The following is a 7944-nucleotide window of genomic DNA, read 5'->3' as shown; positions in this document are numbered from 1 at the left end:
TGTAGTCCCAGCTACTCGGGAGGCTGAGGCAGGAGAATCGCTTGAACCCGGGAGGTAGAGGTTGCAGTGAGCCAAGATCGCACTCCAACCAGGGTGACAGCAAGACTCCATCTCAAAAAATTAAAAAAAAAAATGCCCTGAATTTTTGGAGGAATCTCTCTTGCTGCCCCTGTTCTCAGCCCCTGAATTTAGCACAAGCCAAGCAACATTGTCCAGTCCCCTGGGATGCAGTGATTGGTTCAGAGATGAGCATGTGACTTAAGATGGTCTATCACAGTGGACTTCAGGATCTTGGTATGGAATTGGGATGTGAATAAGGAAGCAAGTCTTATCAGAATCTGCTGGCAGACGTGAGGGCATCATCCTCAGAATGAGTCCAACATTAGAGGAAGCAAAAATGAGAGACCAAGAGAAACCAGGTCCTTGCTGAGACTGTTAAGTAGCTGGATCAAGCTTCACCTGAAAGCAGCCCTACCTTTCCAGTCAGACAGACTGAGGTTAAGTCTCAGCTCTATCACTTGTGTGCTGTGTGACTATGGGCAAATTATTTACTCTGTTAGGATGTCAGTTTCCTCCTGTAAAAATGGGGATCCTAGCAGAATGCCTGCTTTATAAGGTTGTTAGGAAGATAAACAAGTTAATACATACATAGTTGTTAGAAGTGCCTGGCATATTGTAAACCCTCAATAAATTTTATTTTATTTTTTTGAGACAGAGTCTCGCTCTGTCACCTGGGCTGGAGTGCAATGGCTTGATCTTGGCTCACTGCAACCTCCACCTCCGGGGTACAAGTGATTCTCCTACCTCAGCCTCCCAAGTAGCTGGGATTAGAACTGCCCGTCACCACACCCAGCTAATTTTTGTATTTTTAGTAGAGATGGGGTTTTGTCATGTTGGCCAGGTTGGTCTCAAACTCCTGACCCCAAGTGATCCACCTGCCTTGGCCTCCCAAAGTGCTGGTATTACAGGTGTGAGCCACTACACCCACCTTCAATAAATTTTAGCTATTACGGTTAGCACTGAGCCACTAGAACAAACCTTACCTGAACTGAAACTCTCCTTTGAACTTCACTGTTATAGGAATCCAATGGATTCTGTTTTTTTTGTTTTTTTGTTTTTTTTTTTTTTGAGACAGAGTTTCACTCTTTTTGCTCAGGCTGGAGTGTAATGGCGCGATCTTGGCTCACAACAACCTCTGCCTCCTGGGTTCAAGCACTTCTCCTGCCTCAGCCTCCCGACTACCTGGGATTATAGGCATGCACCACCACGCCCAGCTGATTTTGTATTTTTTAGTAGAGACGGGGTTTCTCCATGTTGTTCAGGCTGGTCTTGAACTCCCGACCTCAGGTGATCTGCCCGCCTCAGCCTCCCAAAGTGCTGGGATTACAGGCATGAGCCACCGTACCCGGCCTGGATTCTCTGTTTTTATTTTGCTGTATTTTTTCTTGCTTGCAGAGTGTGGGGCCTGAGATCAGGGAAGGATCAGGGAGAAAGGTGTGGGGAACTGTGTTTAAAGGTGGCTGTTACTCTGTGTCAGGCACTTTGCATACAACTTGCTATTTGGCCCCATTTTCCAGAAGAGGAAACTGAGGCTCAGAGAAGTTAACTTGTCCAATGTTTTTTTTTTGTTTTTTTGAGACGGAATCTCGCTCTGTCACCCAGGCTGGAATGCAGTGGCACGATCTTGGCTCACTGTAACCTCCGCCTCTGGGGTTCATGCCATTCTCCTGCCTCAGCCTCCCGAGTAGCTGGGACTATAGGCGCCCGCCACCATGCCCGGCTACTTTTTTTGTATTTTTAGTAGAGACGGGGTTTCACCGTGTTAGCCAGGATGGTCTCAATCTCCTGACCTTGTGATCCACCTGTCTCGGCCTCCCAAAGTGCTGGGATTACAGGCGTGAGCCACTGCACCCGGCCAACTTGTCCAATGTTTTTACCAAAGAGGAAAGGTAAGGTAAGGGGCCAGGCGTGGTGGCTCACACCTGTAATCCCAGCACTTTGGGAGACCGAGGCGGGTGGATTACTTGAGGCCAGGAGTTCAAGACCAGCCTGGCTAACATGGGGAAACCCTATCTCTACTAAAAACACAAAAATTAGCTGGGTGTGGTGGCATGTGCCTGGGCCTGTAATCTCAACTACTGGGGAGGCTGTGGCAGGAGAATGGCTTGAACCCAGAAGGCAGAGGTTACAGTGAACCGAGATCGCGCTACTAATCTCCAGCCTGGGCGACAGAGCAAGACTCCGTCTCAAAAAACAAAACAAAACAAAACAAAAGATAAGGTAGGGAAGTTGGACAGTGGGTATGGCAAGAGTAAAGGCCGGGAGGTGTGACTGTACCTGATGTGCATGCAGGGAATGGGAGTCATTAGGAATCCAGAGGAATTGGCGGGCAATAAAAGGCCAGGAGGCCAGGAAGGGCGGGGCCGAGCTCAATCCATGTTGGTGGTGGTTGAAGCTATCTTTGTGTTATGGCCACAACTGCGGTTCCCTTGCATCGATCTTCTTATCTGTGAGGGCGACATAGAGGTGCATTTGTTTGGATTAGATTTGACTATAAGCCACAGATATCCCAAAGTTATCGTGGCTTAAACGTGGCAGACACACACACACACCCATTACACAGACATACACACAAACATGGCAGACACACACACACACCCATTACACAGACATACACACAAACATGGCAGACACACACACACACCCATTACACAGACGTACACACAAACATGGCAGACACACACACTACGCAGACACACACACAAACTTGGCAGACACACACACACTACACAGACGCACACGCACAACCATGGCAGACAGTTATTTTCCTTTCACATAGATATAGGGGACCAGAGGTAGTGTGGCAGAATCCACAATCACCAGGCCCCTTCTATCTGGTCACTCCACCATCTGGTCAGTCAACCAACAGGTGGCTTCCACCTCAGGGCCCAAGAAGGTCGCTCATGCTCCAGCCATTGTGTCATATTCCAGCCAGCAGGAAGGGGCAAAGAAGGCAACATTTCCCTGCTTTGATCCCACTGGTTAGAACTTGGTCTTAGTCACATGGCACTCTCTGCTGTACAGAAGGTTAGAGAATGTAGTTGTCCACTGTGGAGACCAACTAAAAAGCTGGGGTTCTATTAATAATGAGAAAGGAAAATATTATTAATAGTTGATACTCGGAAGCTTCTGCCGCACACATGGCAGGCACGAGTCCTTCCTTTTGGCCTCCAGTGTCCAAACTGCTTTCTTAGGCTCTCTAGCCATCCTGGTGTTCCTGAGAGTTCCCCAATTATTTCCCTAGTAAATTACTTGTTTCTTGCCTGTCATCACGAGCCCTCATAGTGAATGGCATAGGGGATGAGATCGGAAATGCATGATCAACAATAATGGTGAACATTTATTGAGCACTTACTGCATGCCAGGCCATGTTATAACCTTACCTCAGCCTCCTGAGTAGCTGGGATTACAGGCATGCACCACCATGCCTGGCTAATTTTGTATTTTCAGTAGAGACGGGGTTTCTCCATGTTGGTCAGGCTGGTCTCGAACTCCCAACCTCAGATGATCTGCCAGCCTTGGCCTCCCAAAGTGCTGGGATTACAGGCATGAGCCACCGCACCTACCTGGGCCTGGTTCATTTTAAAATTGTTGTCTTAATCTTAGTTGCTTAAGAACACTGAGTTGTTACTGCTTGCAATTCTATGTGTTGGCTGGTGGTTCCTCTGTGGGTTTCACCTGGGCTTGTGCATGTGGCTGCTTCTGGCTTTCAGCTGTGCTGGCCAGGCCAAGGTGGTCTCATTCATGGTGACATGGGATTCAGATGGGATTCAGATAGCTGGTTGTTGGCTGCGGCATCTCAGTGCTGCATCTGGGCTCTTATCATCCAGAAGGTTAGACTAGCTTCTGTACGCGGTGTTTTCAGCACAGCATCCAGGAGCCCTAGGCCCAGATGTCCCATAAAGTCTCTTTCTCTCATTTATTCTATCTCAGAGCAAGTCAAACATCAGCCCAGGGCTTCCAGGAAACTGCTCCTTGCTCCTTGTTGGCCCACAGACCTCATCTGTACTCACTAGCAGAGGGATAAGATTACCCTTTGACTTATCCGGCCCTCCAAGGTGGGGCAGGGAATGGGGTCACTTCCCTGAGGCACCTGGGCTGCCTGGGGAAGGGGTAGACCTTTGAACAAAACTGGGGAGGGGCAGGTGCAGGGAGAGGGTGGTTACAGAGCGGAGACAATAGACAACAGGACCATGACCACCCACTGTTAATGTTTGGTGGAATTTCTTTCCAGGCATTTTACAAATACTCAAGAGATATTCCTGCCTGCCACACTTATATTGAGAACCTGTTTCTGGAAGCCTCTTGGGACTGTGCCCTGATTGTGCCTAGATCCTGAGCACAATCATACAATGATGTTTTTCCTTTTCCTGGGAGCAGGTGGGAATGACAGATTAAAACTATGCTGTAAAAACTAGAACAAAACATAGGTGAGTTTCTAAAAAATGCCTTTAAAAAATAATAATTCAATTTTTTTTCAAATTTACAGAAAAGTTGCAAGAACAGTACAATAAACTCTCAATACCCTAATTATCAACATTTTGCTACACGTGATTTATCCTTCTGTGTCTCTGTGTGTACTATTTTTCGGAACCATTGGAGAGTCAGTTACAGACATCATAATGCCTTTTTAGCCTAAATTCTTCAGTGTGTATTTCTTAAGAACAAAGACATTGTCTTACAGGAACTCTGTATAGTTTTTAAGATCAGAAAATGTCACATTGGTGCAATGTTATAATTTAATTCCTTTCCTTTCTCCTTTCCTTTCCTTTTCTATGGAGTTTGGCTCTTGTTGCCCATGCTGGAGTGCAATGGCGTGATCTTGGCTCACCGCTACTTCTGCCTCCCAGGTTCAAACGATTCTCCTGCCTCAGCCTCCTGAGTAGCTGGGACTACAGGCGCACGCCACCACACCCAGCTAATTTTTGTAATTTTTTTTAGTAGAGATGGGGTTTCACCATGTTGGCCAGGATGGTCTCGATCTCCTGACCTCGTGATCTGCCTGCCTCGGCCTCCCAAAGTGGTGGGATTAGAGGCGTGAGCCACTGTGCCTGGCCTATAATTTAATTTTTATTGTTCAGATTCAAATCTTATTATTTATCCCAATTAGGACCTGAGACCCTTTTTTTTTCTCTGAGTCTGCTTGCAAGGGACATCTCGTATTCTTAAACCAGTGACTATCAATGTTATTGCACCCCTTCTAAAGAGGTAAAATGTCCTTCTGCCCAAAGAGAAGAAAGTCAATAACACATAAAATCTGTTTAAAGAATCTGTGCTTAGAAATCCTCCTCATAGGCTCTGTACAGTTACCGCAATTGTTCTCCGTCTGGGGTGATTTTGACTCCCAGGGGACATTTGGCAATGTCTGGAGAAATTTTTGGTTGTCACAACTGGGGGTGGTGATTTACTGGCATCTAGTGGGTAGAAGCCACAGATGCTGCTAAACATCCTGCAGAGGACAGTCCCCCCACAGCCCAACCACAAAGAATGACCCAGGCCAGGATGTCAGTGGGGCCAAGGTTAGAAATCTTGATCTGGGCCGGGCGCGGTGGCTCAAGCCTGTAATCCCAGCACTTTGGGAGGTCGTAGACGGGCGGATCACGAGGTCAGGAGATCGAGACCATCCTGGCTAACACGGTCGAACCCCGTCTCTACTAATAGCCGGGCCAGGTGGCGGGCGCCTGTAGTCCCAGCTACTCAGGAGGCTGAGGCAGGAGAATGGCGTAAACCCGGGAGGCGGAGCTTGCAGTGAGCTGAGATCGGGCCGCAGAGCGAGGCTCCGTCTCAAAAAAAAAAAAAAAAAAGAAAAGAAAAGAAATCTTGACGTGTAAGTGAACTGAAGAGGCATGCCTTTTTCTGTTGCAATGGAGCTCCCGTGGATGTACAATTCGTCCTAGCAGTTCCATTTCCCCCCACCTATGTTGCAAAATCCCACCTCTGTAGGCACCGGGAGGTCCAGCCAAGTGTGTTTAGGATCGCTGGAAACTGGAACCAACCTGTATGCCCATTAGGAAGAGACCGATCAAGCACGTAGTCACGCTGTGCTGTGTTGCTTCCCTCTGCTTCTTTTGCTCCTGGGTAACTAGGGCGGGGGAGGTGGGATTGGAAGGATGCCAGGAATCTTGGGCCCAGCTGCTGCTTTATGACTTAGGGATACAACTGCTTCTGACTCATGCGTGATTGGCTCTTTGTGATTATGTGCTGAGACACGTCAGCAGGAGGCTGCCCCGGAATGTCTCCCTATGCGAATTGAGGGTGGGGCCTTTGCTGAGTCACCTCTGTCTCCTAGAAGCCTGGCTCAGGGTCAGCTCATTTTAAAAGCAGCCGACCTTTCTTCTTCTCTTCCCTTCTCTTCCCTTCTCTCCTCTTCTCTCCTCTTTTCTTCTCTCTGTCTCTCTCTCATTCACGTTATAGCTTGAGTCAGAACTTCCTTTTTAAGGCTGAAGGACCACATTTTGCTTGTTTGTTCATTTGTGATCGATGATGATGGACACTCAGGTTGTGTCCACTTTTTAGCTATCGTAAATACTGTTGCTAATGATTATGGGTGTACAAATATTTCTTCAAGATCTTGCTTTCAGCTCTTTTGGGTATATACTCAGAAGTGGAACTGCTGGATCATATGGTAATTTCTGTGTTTAATTTGTTGAAGAACCGCCATATTATTTTCCACTCTGGATGTTCCATTTTTAAATTTTATTTATTTGTTTGTTTTTTGAGACAGAGTTTCCCTTTTGTTGCCCAGGCTGGAGTGCAGCGGTGTGATCTTGGCTCACTGCAACCTCTGTCTCCCAGGTTCAAGCTATTCTCCTGACTCAGCTACCCGAGTAGCTGGGATTACAGGTGTGTGCCAGCTAATTTTTGCATTTTAGTAGAGACAGGTTTCACCATGTTGGCCAGCTGGTCTTGAACTCCTGACCTCAAGTGATCCAACTGCCTCGGCCTCCCAAAGTCTTGGGATTATAGGCATGAGCTACCATGTCCGGCCTGGCTGTTCCATTTTATATTCCAACAGTGCACAAGGGTTCCAATTTCTCTACACAAACACTAATTATTATTATTATTATTTTGGAGATGGAATTTTGCTCTGTCACCCAGGCTGGAGTGCAGTGGCATGATCTCGGTTCATTGCAACCTCCGCCTCCCAGGTTCAAGTGAATCTCCTGCCTCAGCCTCCCAAGTAGCTGGGACTACAAGTGAGTGCCACCACGCCTGGCTAATTTTTTGTATTTTTAGCAGAGGCGGGGTTTCATCTTGTTGGCCAGGCTGGTCTTGAACTCCCGATCTCAGGTGATCCACCCACCTTGGCCTCCCAAAGTGCTGGGATTACGGGCAGGAGCCACCAAGCCTGGCCTGTTTTGTAGTTTTCATTGTAAAAGTTTTTCACTTTTTGGATTAATTCCTAAGGATTTTCTTCTTTTTGATGCTATTGTAAATGAAATTGTTTTTATAATTTTTGTTTCAGATCACTGTCAGTGTAGAGAAAAGTAACTGATTTTTGTGTGCTGACTTTGTATCTTGCTACTTTGCTGAATTTATTTATTAATTCTAACAGTTTTTTCTTAGTTTGTGAAATTTTTAGGGTTTCTACATATAAGATTGTATCATTGGAGAGCAGAGATTATTTTACTACTTCTTTTCAGTTTGGATGGCTTTGATTTCTTTTTCACTCCTAATTGCTCTAGCTAGAACCATCAGTATTATGTTGACTAGCTAGAACTACCGGTTTTTTTTTCTGAGACGGTCTTACTCTGTCACCCAGGCTGGAGTGCAGTGGTGTGATCACGGCTCACTGTAGCCTTGACCTCTTGGGCTCTAGCAGTCCTCCCACCTCAGTCTCCTGAGTAACTGGAACTACAGATGTGTGCCACCACACCTGGAGAT

At 46.8% G+C, this 7944-nt stretch overlaps 1 long non-coding RNA gene across 1 annotated transcript; it reads right to left on the bottom strand.

Moving 5' to 3' along the window:
* Nucleotides 1–2808: 2808 nt before the first annotated feature.
* LOC105502374 lies at nucleotides 2809–6128 on the bottom strand. The gene is made up of 2 exons (XR_001000331.1): nucleotides 6057–6128; nucleotides 2809–3137 (listed from the first exon to the last, which is right to left on the bottom strand). It is a non-coding gene; the product is annotated as an uncharacterized LOC105502374 (long non-coding RNA).
* Nucleotides 6129–7944: the final 1816 nt, after the last annotated feature.

The sequence above is a fragment of the Colobus angolensis genome, unplaced genomic scaffold (assembly GCF_000951035.1).
Source record: "Colobus angolensis palliatus isolate OR3802 unplaced genomic scaffold, Cang.pa_1.0 Scaffold8, whole genome shotgun sequence".
Taxonomy (NCBI): Eukaryota; Metazoa; Chordata; class Mammalia; order Primates; family Cercopithecidae; genus Colobus; species Colobus angolensis.
This window is presented reverse-complemented; position numbering and strand designations above follow the sequence as displayed.